Here is a 14,118-nt window from a genome sequence, read left to right on the forward strand (position 1 = left end):
GGTACTGCACATCCGCGCCATATTGGGATTGATAGCAAAGTGTAGGTTGGCAGATATGTAGTACTCGGGTGTAGCTACCAGAGTAATTCAAGTGATGGCAGCATTGGAACAGCTGATCGGCAGGGGTGCAGGGTGTCGCACCCCACTCGATCAGACATTGATGACCTATCCTGAGTATATACATCAATGTTAAAGGGAACCTGTCAGGTCCAATATGCACCCAGAGCCACGAGCAGTTCTGGGTGCATATTGCTAATCCCTCCCTAACTGTCCCTACATCTAGTAGCATAGATAAAGAGATCTTTAGAAAAAGTATTTCTAAAGATCTTTTACCATATGCTAATGAGCGAGGGGACTAGTCCCAAGGGCGTTGCTCCCCTAGCAAGTCAGCCCCATTAGCATGTTGGAACACACTTGTGGGCGTACTAACATGCTAATGAATGCGCAGCATCAGAGGATGATTTCACTCACCTCTCCACTGCCATCACCTCTCATTGCGCTTGACCCCGGCTCAGTGTGCATGATCCTAGTGTTTTGGTTATGCACACTATGAAGCTGGGTGTATGCGTCCTGGCTTCAAAGTGAAGTAGTGCGAATGACCGAAAGTCCGGGATCATGCGCACTGATCCGAAATCCAGAGTTGGGTGGCGATGGTGGTGAAGAGGTGAGTGAGATCATCCTCTGACGCTGCACAAACATTAGCATGTTAGCACACCAACAGGGGCGTACTAACATGCTAATGGGGGTGACTGGCCGCGGAACTAATGCCCAGGGGACTAGTCCCCTCACTCATTAGCATATCATAAGGGATCTTTAGAAATACGTTTTGTAAAGATCTCTTTATCTATGCTAGTGTATACAGGGACGGTTAGGCAGGGATTAGCAATATGCTCCCAGAACTGATCGTGGTTCTGGGTGCATATTGGACCTGACAGGTTCCCTTTAAAGTCTCGGACAATCCTCCTCAGAACACAATGGCTGGTTAATAATATAGTGTACAATTACAAGCGTTAAGGCCCTGTCACATACAGAGATAAATCTGCGGCAGATCTGTGGTTGCAGTGAAATTGTGGACAATCAGTGCCAGGTTTGTGGCTGTGTACAAATCCATCAATATGTCCATGATTTCACTGCAACCACAGATCTGCCAAAGATTTATCTCTGTGTGACAGGGCCTTTAGGGTCTTTTACATATAAAGTATTGCACAATTTGCAGCAAATAATTTATCATTTTCTGAATTAATGGCAACATAATCTGCAGCGCTGAGCAGAGATTCAAACATGGCCCCTGTCTACACTGGGCTCACAATAGAATTTCGATACTCTTCAACTCAGATGCCTAATTGATAGTCACCCTATCAGTGTGTTTTTAGTTTAAGAGGAAACAAGGTGTATAAATAAGAGAAAATCCATCTCTGTGCAGCTGTTCCTATGAGTGGCGTTACAGGGAACAACGTTTCAGGTAACCAGACAGGAGATTCATGCTACTCAAACCTCGATTAGCATGAATCAGGCCCTGGCTGCACCATGTACTTTTTAGGCTATAGGATTTGGGAGAAAACATACTTTGATAAGCTGACCAGGGACTATGCGCTTTGATGACTAGTCTGAAGCAAAATCCAGGCGAATTTGCCCCACCCTAATCCCATAAACTGACAGGTGTCTCCCTATATATACAGTACATATAGGGATTGGTCTGTCAGTCTAAGGGGTACTTTGCACACTACGACATCGCAGGTGCGATGTCGGTGAGGTCATGTCGAAAGTGACGCACTTCCTGCGTTGCTCTCAACATCGTAGTGTGTAAATCCTAGATGATACAATTAACGAGCGTAAAATCGTCGTAATCGTATCATCGGTGTAGCGTCAGCGAATTCCATAATTACGCTGATGCGATGGCCTGATGTTGTTCCTCGCTCCTGCGTCAGCACACATCGCTGTTTGTGAAGTCGCAGGAGCGAGGAACATCTCCTACCTGCGTCACCACGGCTCCCATCGGCTATGCGGAAGGAAGGAGGTGGGAGGGATGTTTACATCCCGCTCATCTCCGCTCCTATTGGCCGCCTGCCGTGTGACGTCGCAGTGATCAGTGATCAGCCCGCACTACCGCATATCAGCTGCTCTCGATCCCGGCGGTGGCAGAAGGCGATGGAGATGCTCAATTCTGGAGCTGCTCTGTCTTCTGATATTGGCGACGCCTGGATACTACACATGTGTCTTCTATTGATCTGAATAGGAGTCGGATGTACAGTACCCTTCTGCGGCCACGATCAGGAGAAAAAACAGCTCTGGAACTGAGCAATTTTGGCTGCCTGCTGCCGCTGCCGGGGCCGAGATCAGCTGATTGGCGGGGGTGAGGGGTGTCGGACTCCAGCTGATCAGACATTGATGACCTATCCTAAGGATAGGCCATCAATGTAAAAGTAGGGGACAACCTCTTTAATGTTTCTTGTTTCAAGGGTAATTTTGGGAGTTGAACAGAAATTAACGGATGATTAATTTATTTATGCTTGTTTTTATGTGTGCTTGAATTAAAATCAATAATCATATAATCATCGATGTACCTTGCTGTTTTACCTTGCTTTCTATAGATTTCTAACTTTGAGGGATTCCTGGCTTTGTTTTGCTTGTTATAAAGAAGGTATGGATAATGGCTGCGCATGCAATCCCTTAGCTGGGCCCCGAGGTTCAAAAGAATCTGAGGCTCCTGAAATCTACAAACTGGGAGATATGTTAGGAATTCTGGTTTGGATGGGGGGGTTCAGAATGGGTCCCAGCTGTGCGAGCTATTGCTGAGGAATGTTTCCCCCACCACTGCCACACACAGTCACTACAGCCAGCACAACACAGTGTTAGGCCATCTTCCGCCGACCGGCTATGTCACATTCCTCACAAGTCTCCATTTACAGAACACGGCCCTAGAAAGGCTTGACATAATACTTTGAACTATGGATATTTAGCTTTCTAGGACTGTCTTTTGATATTTCAGGTCATAGAGCATATACCAACAAGACTGCTATTGCAGATTACTTAAGAAAAAATTAGTTAGGCAAAAAAAAAACAAAAAACTAAAAAACCCAAGGCATGTTTCCCTATAAACACTGGCCGACAACATGTCCCCTTTCACTTAAACAGGCATTAAACTTGTGGTTTGCGCCGTTTTTGGAGCTCTGTGGTTTTGGCACAGTAAAGCCCCATGGACTTATTAAAGGTAAAAATAACATGAACAAAAAAATATATATAATCTCCAAAGTTCAACTCAGCGTATAAACTAAACAACACAATCTGAAATAAAAAATGACTGCGCGTGAAAACAAAATATAGAGGCGAAGAAAGCTGAAGTACCACACTGATTTCAATCAAAACTACGTACATTAACGTTACTGAAGAAATGTGAATACCTTAAAGATTATATTTATTATGTATTTTATGTCAGACAATTATTTTGCTTTACAGTTATTGGGTCGTAAACTTTAATTGTTATGCAGCAGAATTACTTTCTGTTATAAGTTGGGCCAATTATTACCGAGACAGTGAGGAAAAATTGTCCTGGCTCCAGGGATGCCATCGCAGACTCTTACTGGTTTCTCCCCACCTATTGGTTTGATGTTTTCAGTAATATGAAACTAAATTTATCGATCAAGGGCAAAATATATTTGCACAATGTTAACTAGTAGATAAAAAGAATGGAAATTGAGATTCTTCAGTATGTGATACCTTTTAATAGCTACACAAAATAATGTTGGCTACTGAATTTCAACTGAGCCTTGTTATGGCTACCTTGTAGGTATCGGGACTTCCAGCTTCAAAATGCCAAGTGACCTTTAACCTTATTCTGAAGATATGCTCTCCACTGAAATAATGCATACAGTTTGACAATTTTTAGCAAAAGATATTTAGAGTAGTGGTCCCAGGTAAAAAGATAGTTTTGCCTGTATTTAGTCCTGATTTAATAAATTACTTCCATACTAATTAGTAGGACCAGAGATGAAATGTAAAGATTGTCTCCATCTCTGGTGGGCCTAGCATATTCATTTATGACATGGAAGGTCTGTTGATTTCAAAAAGTAGTGTGTAATGTTTTTGGTCTTCAAATCATGAAACATTTCACTGGCAATGAAGACACGGCTTGTACATAGTCTGGTATCTTCTGTGGTAACATACGAATGCGAAACCTGGTAATAAAGAAACAAGACAAAAGAAGAATCAACGCCTTCAAATGTGGTGCTGGAGAAGGATGTTATCAATACCATGAAGGACTAACAAATCAATTTTGGAACAAATTAAGCCAGACATGTCACTCGAAACAAGGATTACCAAGCTACAACATGCCTAATTTGGACACATTATTCAAAAGAGAGCAAACACTGGAGAAGGACGTCATGGTCAGAAAAATACAAAGAACAAGGCAAAGAAGAAGACCAGCAACCAGATGGTTTGATACAATTAAGAAAATGGTGGAGAAGCCCCTGGTGGACCGATCTAGGCTTGTACAAAATTGATCTTCCAACAGATAATCCATTCACCATGTCACCATGGCTTAAAATTAAATGTTTTTTGGTGGTAAAACATGAAATCACACCGCTACAGATTACAGCTGTTCACTGAAGATCCTAGCTGTGGAATATAGCTAAATGGGCAAATTAAAAAAAAATAATTTTAATCAAAGGGAACAAAAAGCAGACAATCCCTCTAATTAATAATGAACATATCACTACACTATATAAACATACCAAAATTTCAGTCCTCTATATTGTCACCTCATAATCTCCTTTGCTAACTTATCCAATATATGCAGTGTGTGTGTGTGTGTGTATATATCAATATATACAGTGTGTGTGTGTATATATACAGTACAGACCAAAAGTTTGGACACACCTTCTCATTCAAAGAGTTTTCTTTATTTTCATGACTCTAAAAAATTGTAGATTCACATTGAAGACATCAAAGCTATGAATGAAAACATGTGGAATGAAATACTTAAAAATGTGTGAAACACTGAAAATATGTCTTATATTCTAGGTTCTTCAAAGTAGCCACCTTTTGCTTTGATTACTGCTTTGCACACTCTTGGCATTCTCTTGATGAGCTTCAAGAGGTAGTCACCGGAAATGGTCTTCCAACAGTCTTGAAGGAGTTCCCAGAGATGCTTAGCACTTGTTGGCCCTTTTGCCTTCACTCTGCGGTCCAGCTCACTCCAAACCATCTCAATTGGGTTCAGGTCTGGTGACTGTGGAGACTAGGTCATCTGGCATAGCACCCCATCACTCTCCTTCTTAGTCAAATAGTCCTTACACAGCCTGGAGGTCTGTTTGGGGTCATTGTCCTGTTGAAAAATAAATGATGGTCCATCTAAACGCAAACCGGATGGAATAGCACGGCGCTGCAAGATGCTGTGGTAGGCATGCTGGTTCTGTATGCCTTCAATTTTGAATAAATCCCCAACAGTGTCACCAACAAAGCACACCCACACCATCACACCTCCTCCTCCATGCTTCATGGTGGGAACTAGGCATGTAGAGTCCATCCGTTAACCTTTTCTACCAAGACACGGTGGTTGGATGCAAAGATCTCAAATTTGGACTCATCAGACCAAAGCACAGATTTCCACTGGTCTAACGTCCATTCCTTATGTTCTTTAGCCCAAACAAGTCTCTTCTGCTTGTTGCCTGTCCTTATCAGTGGTTTCCTAGCAGCTATTTTACCATGAAGGCCTGCTGCACAAAGTCTCCTCTTAACAGTTGTTCTAGAGATGGGAAGGTGTGTCCAAACTTTTAGTCTGTACTGTATATATATATAAATAAATATATATATATATATATATATATATACACACACACACATACATCTATTGACTGTCTTTCTACACCTGTGCATGGACAAAGACCCATTATAATCCATAAAGATCTTTTTTACTTTTATTACTGCTATTTTAGGTTTCACTATATAAGCTCTACAGAAGACAGAAGCTAAATAGTTGACTCCATTTCTCAGTACATATGGCAAGTGATAAGTGTGCACTATCATGCTCGGGTGCTTGATACTCACAATGAGCAGTGATGAGTGAGCAGTACCATGCTCGAGTGCTTGGTACTGGCAATGAGCAGTGATGTGTGACAACTACCGTGCTCGGGTGCTCGATTCTCATAACGAGCAGTTGGACGCTCGGACAGGCTCAACTCAAGTACTAAGTATAATGGACGTCAATGCGGAACTCAAATATTTTCTCGGGAAATCTTCCAGAAAAACGTTCAAGTTTCCCATTGACTTCCATTATACTCGGGTACTCGAGTTGAGCTCATTCGAGCGTTAACTGCTTATTACAAGTACTGAGCTCCGAGCATGGTAGTGCCCACTCATCACTACTTGTTACGAGTACCGAGCTCCTGAGCATGGTAGTGCTCGCTCATCACTACTTGTTACGAGTACCGAGCTCCCGAGCATGGTAGTTCTCGACCATCAGTACCATGGGCCTGATAATTAGAGAGACACCAAATAACGATTCTACTGAATCTAACACAATTTTTATTACATGATATACTTGCTGTTTGCCGATGGCTACAGGTAGTCATCTCAGTCTTGGTCTTTATGTGTTATTAAATTTTTCAAACACATTATCCTTCATGTTCCATGACAAACTATTACTTCATGGAGTGTGTCACAGACTTTGGAGTGGACTCAGAAGCAGATCCTGCTCCACACAGGGTAGATGTCGGCCATATTACATAGTTGGTTTGTACTTTAATGATCGGTGTGTTCAACGATAGTTGTTATTAACCTTTTAAATGCCAATGTCAACCACTGACAATGGCATGTAAGCACCACAATCCATCCCAGACATTGGTTTGGGCAGTAATTTTCCCGCCACAACGTGATCGTAGGGAGAAGATAGGTTGTTATGAAAGCCGGAGACCGGCTAAACACCTCTATGCCTGTATAATAATCTTCTCTTTGATGTCAGGCCTCTGGCTGAGCGTCATAGGAGACTGTCATTTTTACTGCAGTGTTGCTATATTCAGTAGAAGTGATCAAACAATCACACGTACAGCTCCCCTAAGTAGACTAGCAAAGTAAAGAGTAAAAAAAAAAAGTTTTTAATGGTATTTAAAAAATATATAAAATTTTAATCACCCCCTCACCTTTTCTTTCAGCAATAAAGATAGGTAGAAAAAAAAGATAAATATTGCTATCACTGGGTCCAGAAAAATCTGATCTATCAAAATATAAAGTTAAATAAGCCAATGAGAAAAAGCAGTAATGAAGGGGAAAAAAACTCCACAATTGTGTTTTTTCAGTCACCACAATAACGCAAAAAAAAGGTGATCAAATCATAGCATGTACCCCAAAATTGTATTTTCCCTGACTTTATATGGTAAAATGAAAGGTGTCATTCAAAACTACATCCTGTCCTGCAAAAAAAGAAGCTCTCATGTGTCTATGGTAGTAGAAAAATTGAAAAGTTGTATCTATTTGAAAAAACGAAAAGCAAATACGAAAAGCAGTAACCAAATTTGTTGGGAAAGGGTTAATTGGACATCATTATGCCAGGACATCATTATGCCAGTATGAAACTTGCCAATGGTTGTCAATAGATCTAAGGGGCAGAGAATCAGGATTTTTTCTACAATGTGTCTTGCCAAATTGATCAATAAACATGTTGCCTACTGCGACCTCCAATTGTCAGAATATCTTATTTGCTGCTAGCTCCAGCTCTATTGCTGGTTTGCAAGAAATAAGATCATGCATGATGCTTCTCTATGAATAAAACATTTCAGTATGTTTATTAGTGAAGTGCTCGTTACTCGAATTAAGCAGGTCAGACACCAGGACGGGAACGATTCGAGTAATGAATATAATGGAAATCAATGGGGAACTCAAGCAGTTTTCCAGAAGACCCTAACAGGAGGGCTGGGGGGGAGGTAGGCAAATTGGTGAAATGGATGAAAACAGAATGGGAAAGACACCTAGATGCATCTCTGACTCTCATGTCACAGCTGGAAAGTAAAAAAAAAAATAATTAATTTTAAAAAAATCACATGGGGTTCCCCCATCTTTGATAACGAGACAAGATACAGCAGGCAGCTGGAGGTTAGTATTATCAGGCTGGGAAGGTCCATAGATATAGGTCCTTCCCAGCTTAAAAATACCATCTTGCTGTTGCCCCAGAATTGGCGCATCACTTTAGATGCACCATTTCCTGCCCTATGACTGGCTCTTCCCAATGTGTGTGTGTCTTTTTTTCTTTTCACTTACTGGGTTAGTAATGAGAGTGTCTGATAGACGCTTCTCTGTTAGTCAATACTTGGCACTGAATAGGTGATTTTGTTCTATTTGAAATATCCAGAAATTAAACAGACACAACCGTTTCGGTCGGTCAGGCGACCTTCATCAGTGTGCTGACATGTTTAATTATCACTGGCATCAGGCTGCTTGAGCGCTGTGTGCAGACTGTGGCATCCTCAGCTATTCATTCCCCTTGTTCGCCCGCATAAAAATAAGCCTATACTCATCTCCGATGCGGCCGCGGTTCCAGCGATGTATGAAGTTGTGTTCCCATGGCCCATGTGATATTGTTATGACACACGAGCCCCGTAAGCAATCAGCTCCCGGTGTCTGCCCTTCGGACATTTGCGCAGGATGTGAGCGCTGCACTGACTTCCTGCTCAAATGTCTGAAGGCGGGGAGAAAGTAAGCCAGCACTGATTGGCCCCAGTAAGGTGACTGCAGACATCGCTGGAAGCATGACCACTCCGGAGGTGAGTATAGGCTTATTTATTTTTGTAGGGGAAAACAAGGGGAATGAGTAGGGGTTGTCCAAGTAGTGAACAACTCCTTTAATGCTAAATCACTTTACAAATGAGAAGTACTACAACCATGGGGAACATATCATTTGTGGAGTCTGTGCCACTGCTTAGGGACCCAAGAGGAAAAGGGCCTCAGTCACCTCCAAGGCAGCAAGTAGCTTCTCTCATAGATAGAACTTTTGTTCTTCTAAGGGCCACATACTGTTCTACCACCAGGGCCCTTTTCTGTCTTTGTCCGCCGCTGTCTACAACTTACTATTATAATTTAAGTTTCAATTCCTCTTTTTCCAGACATTTGTTTGCTTTCAGTGAATGTGAAATCCCTGGCCTCGCCAGTCCACTCTTAGTTTTTAGAGTGGATACTATTACGGTCGCCGAGGGGCGGTGAGTGTCCGGGAGTAGACCCACCGGGCTATACACCATACTCCCCTGGAGGAGCTAACCTGTAGCGAACCCCTATACAGGGATTGTCAGGCACAGCCCCAGGGGGCCTAAATGCATGACAGCCAGGACCAGTGGAGTCGGCTCTGATGGACTGAAGAGTTTCTGATATTCGGTACAGGTGTGCTCTGACGTGGAAGCATGGAGGTGGCAGCACGGAGGTAGCAGCTCGGGCGTGGCAGCACATAAATAGAGATAACAGACTCTGGAGAGAAACACTAGTTAGCAGGAACGAGTCACTGGTACAAAACTCAAGGGAGCAGGGTCAGACACAGTAAAACACAGGGGACCTGAGAACTAGCAACGCACTAATGATAGGCAATGTTGATCAGGTGCCTCCCGTTAAATACTTTTAGGGTAATAACTGACCTCCTGGACCACTTCTGGGTAATGAGGATGTTGGACCTTTAAGAAAGGGGGCATGGCCGCGCGCACATCTTATGGGCATTCCCAGAAGGCCTGTGTGTGGTCTGGAAGCAAGAGAAAACCACGACAGACCCTAGAGCAGGGAATGGATGCATGGAGCCGGCAGGCAGGTGAGGAGAGCGGCACTCCTGCCGCAGCCTGGGAGCAGGAGCGTGCAGAGGTGCTGCAGCGGGACTGGGCGCTACAGATACAATTATATGTTCTGTGTTTCCCCGAAAATAAGACACTATCTTATCTTATTTTTGGCCCGGAAAAATGCGCTAGGGCTTATTTTCGAGGTAGCGCTTATTTTTGGGGAAACATAGGTTGGGGTAAGTTTATCCCCCCAAAAAGCAGACCCACATTCCGAGGAGAATCATGCCTATCAGACTTTGGACATCTGCGTTACTCCCAGGTCCTTGAGGCGTTCCACTGCAGGTCCTTGCACTCCACTGAACTGCGTCCCAGGTTCTCCTGCTGGCCAGATGCTATAGGTATCACCGGATGTGTTGGGTAGGTGTGTGTTATCTGATGTGTGATTATGTGTGAGATCTGAGATGTGTTGGTGTGCGATCTGATGTGTGTGTGGGTGTGCGATCTGATGTGTGTGTGTGTGTGTGTGCGATTCTTTAAGCGTTCCACTGCAGTTCCTCCCAGTCGGCGTCTGGTGAGTATGATTGCGTGATTGCGGGGTCTTCTGTCTTCTTTCTTTTCTCTTTTGAGGGTGTCCGCTGTCTATAACGAAGTGTGCTGCAGTATTCTTTAACTTATTTTAGCTGCATGGACACTTAATTATTGAACCACAACTAGGGCTTATTTTCGGGATAGGGCTTATGTTTAAGCCTTACACTGACAAGGCTAAAAATTCTTGCTAGGGATTCTTTTTGGGGTAGAGCTTATTTTCAGGGAAACACGGTAGTCTCGGTAATGTAGGTTGGGGGAGTCAGAAGCAGAAAAGAGAAATAGAGGGAAATCCTGTCTATGGATGAAAGGCATATACAGTGAAGATAAAGTATGGGAAAACAAGCTCCCCGGATTGCCGCAACATCTGTGTAAACGTCAATCCGGTGAGCACAGACCCATGACCTAGATCACAAGGTCTGTCCCATTAGGACATTTGAGCAGCAAATGATTGGTGTCAGTTATGTTGACTTTTCTTGTTATTTATGTGCACAGTACAATGATCTAGAAATACAGTACCTACCTGAAAATCCAGCATTGATCCTCAAATAGGCATAGTGCAGAAAATTGCCAGGAAGAGTTACCGGCCTCCTCTGAATATCAATGTACTCTTAATGCAATTTGTCTGCAACCCCTGTAATGTGACGTTTGCTACATAAAAATATTGTCTGTTGCCCAATTATGCGACAGTATTGCCAAGAGGTGATACCTAAGTGACATTTTCTTTGTTTCTTTAATTATTCGATTTTTTTTTCCCTTCCCATTGCAGTTGCTTTGCTTTTAATATTGACTACATATTTCTTTATCTGATGAAAGTCAAGGCTTAGAGGCAGAAACGTATATTTGTTTTCTGGATTGCCTATAATAAAATTCTGCATGTTCTTTCTTTTTTAGTGCCAAGTGGTATGATTTACCTATAATGGATTGGAAATCTTCTTGATCACCATCTCAATACAGGAGTGCTGATTATCTGAAAATCTAAAAGTAAACAATGCCCTATCAATTCAACTTCTCTTCTGTTTTTGTAATTTTTTTCCACACTCATGTAAGGTTAGATCACAGCTGCGCTCCATACAGGAATCCAACTTTTTTATTAATAGAATAGTAACTATTTTCTCAAACAACACTTTTTCTAAAACAATCCTTTTGTTTCTCCGCACTCCAAATTTAATTAAATAAATGATAATTAAGTTATTTATAATGATATGTAAAAAGTAAACAATGTCCTACCTAATTACCATAAAAAAACATTTTCACCTCCTAATTTGATGGTGGAAGCATAGGCAACTTGGGATCCTGAAAGACACAGCCGAAAAAAAAACACAACTAAAAAACAACAAGTAAAACAGCAAAAAAATAAATAAATAAAGATAACGTTTTAGCTGCAGAAAAAAACATGCTGCAAAACCGTACCGTGTGAACATAGCCTAAAGCCTGCTTTACACGTTACAATTGATCGTGTGATCGCATTTGCGATCGCACTCGCCCCCGTCGTTTGTGCGGCACGGGCAATTTGTTGCCTGTGTCGCACAATGCAGTAATCCCCTGTCACACGTACTTACCCTCCAAACGACCTCGCTGTGGGCGGCGAACATCCATTTCCTGAAGGGGGAGGGACGTTCGGCGTCACAGCGACGTCACACAGCCGCCGGCCAATAGAAGCGGAGGGGCGGAGATGAGCGGGACGTAAACATCCCGCCCACCTCCTTCGTTCAGCATTGCCGGCGGCCGCAGGTAAGCTGCAGTTCATCGTTCCCGGGGTGTCACACGGAGCGATGTGTGCTGCCCCGGGTACGACGAACAACAGGACGTGCAATTTTTAGAAAATGAGCGACGTGTCAGCGATGAACGAGAAGGTGAGTATTTCTGCTCGTTCATAGCTGTCACACGCTACGATATCACTAACGATGCCAGATGTGCGTCACTTACGACGTGACCCCGCCGACATCTCGTTAGATATATCGTAGTGTGTAAAGCCAGCTTTAGGCTTGAGATTTCGGTAAGTTTTTGATGTGGCAGATTTTCTGCACCTATTATGTAATGTAGAATACTTGCATTTTTATTACTTTCTTTGCATGTGTTTTTAACGCATTTTTGATGCTATGGTTTTTGTCTGATATTGGTATGTCATGTTTTATATAAAGCTGCTTTGTTCTTTATACGTCATGGAATTTGGTGCAAATCCACTGTGGAAATGCACAAAAAAAGGAATATGAATTTTGTACCTGCAGGTTTTGCACATCTAATGTAAGTGTATGGGGAAAATCTGCACAGAAAACTCAGTGTACCAGCAAGAGAAATTGACATGTTGCGGACTTGAAACACGCACCGCAGCGCAGTATACCCGGAGTAAAAAAAAGGTATTTAATACACTTGAACATGTCACTCCCTATTCAGACCTGTAGAGGTGCACACACGCGCAAAACGGCCGTTGCCTGACATCTTTTGAACCCCTGTACTTTATGTCCTCTCTCCCTTGATACTGCAGTATCTTCGGTGAGACTTTTTTAACTTTATGAAATAAAGGATGCTCTTTTAGTGCCACTGATTCCTTTTCACTTGAATAATATAATAACTGATAACCAGCATGGATTCATGAAAGATAAGTCATGTCTAAGGCTATGTGCCCACGTAGCGTTGAGGTCCTTGCATTTCTAAACGCATCCTCTTGCAGTAATTGATTTAGCCAAAGTTGCTTTTGACCACAAAATAGCACTAAAAACGCATGCGTATTTACCGCGTTTTTGATGCGTTTTTACCGCGTTTTTAGCGCTTTTTACCTGCTTTTCCATTGCATTTTGACAGATGCGTTTTGAACATAAAGACACTGCTAAATAAAGTTTAAATAGTCAAACAAAATGAAAAAAGTGAAAAAAAAGAATCAAATCAATATTTTGTAGATAAATAATGGAAATAGATATATTTATTTAAATATTAGCAGTAATATATTTATCACAAAAATAGCAATAAATAGATATTTTTTTATGTTTTAATTGTCGGACTATGTGTGTGTGTGTGTAAAGGAACATATGAAATCATTATTTTGATGTGCAAAAAGCATGCGTTTACGTAGTCCAAAACGCATGTTTTCTGCACTGGAAAATCAGGTAAAACGCTGGAATTTGTAGGAATCTTGGTTTTTGCCTTTTCTCATTGACTTCAGTGTTAGCAAAACGCACCTCAAATGGCAAAAACAATTACATGTTGCTTCTTTAAACGCTGAGTTTTTGTCCCAAATGTATGCAAATTAAAGGCAGCGTTTTTAACAGCATGGTGGGCACAAGAAATCCCTGTTTCTCATAGACTTTGCTGGGAAATCAAAACGCAGGCATTTTGGCACTCAAAAGGTGCTGTTCAAAACGCTGCAGAAATGCATGAAAAAATGCAACGTGGACACATAGCCTAACTGTACCGCCCCGTGTTCGGCTGCAGCCGAGCGGCTCGGGTCCGGGCTCGTTTGGTGGGTGGCTCGAGCAATTCCGGACCCGGGGGTCACGTCGCTCTGCAAGGGGATGCTGCGATCTCGATGGTTGTGGTTAGGTAGGTGTACGGCCGGAGCCGTGTTTGAGTTCATGACGCCACCCACGGGACGTGGTGAAGGTGTAGACACTACCGCTGCGGTTTCGGGGCACCCAGGGGAGATGGTAGTGCAGCAAGATGTTAACCCCTCCATGGGCAGGGATGGTGGCCCCGAGACCCGCTAGGGGAGAGTAGTGGCTGGGCGGTGCGCGGCCGGATGGCACTGTTGTACTCACGATTACTGACACACTCAAGTCTCTGATGAACA

At 42.7% G+C, this 14,118-nt stretch overlaps 1 long non-coding RNA gene across 1 annotated transcript in view; it reads left to right on the forward strand.

Moving 5' to 3' along the window:
- The window catches only part of LOC142290484 (uncharacterized), an 84,426-nt gene extending 73,105 nt beyond the window's left edge, over positions 1 to 11,321 (forward strand). Inside the window, exon 3 of the long non-coding RNA XR_012750321.1 lies at positions 11,226 to 11,321. This is a non-coding gene — a long non-coding RNA (uncharacterized LOC142290484). The remainder of the gene's footprint in view (positions 1 to 11,225) is intronic.
- The last annotated feature ends 2,797 nt before the right edge of the window (positions 11,322 to 14,118 follow it).

Source organism: Anomaloglossus baeobatrachus, chromosome 2, assembly GCF_048569485.1.
Source record: "Anomaloglossus baeobatrachus isolate aAnoBae1 chromosome 2, aAnoBae1.hap1, whole genome shotgun sequence".
In the NCBI taxonomy this organism is placed as follows: domain Eukaryota; kingdom Metazoa; phylum Chordata; class Amphibia; order Anura; family Aromobatidae; genus Anomaloglossus; species Anomaloglossus baeobatrachus.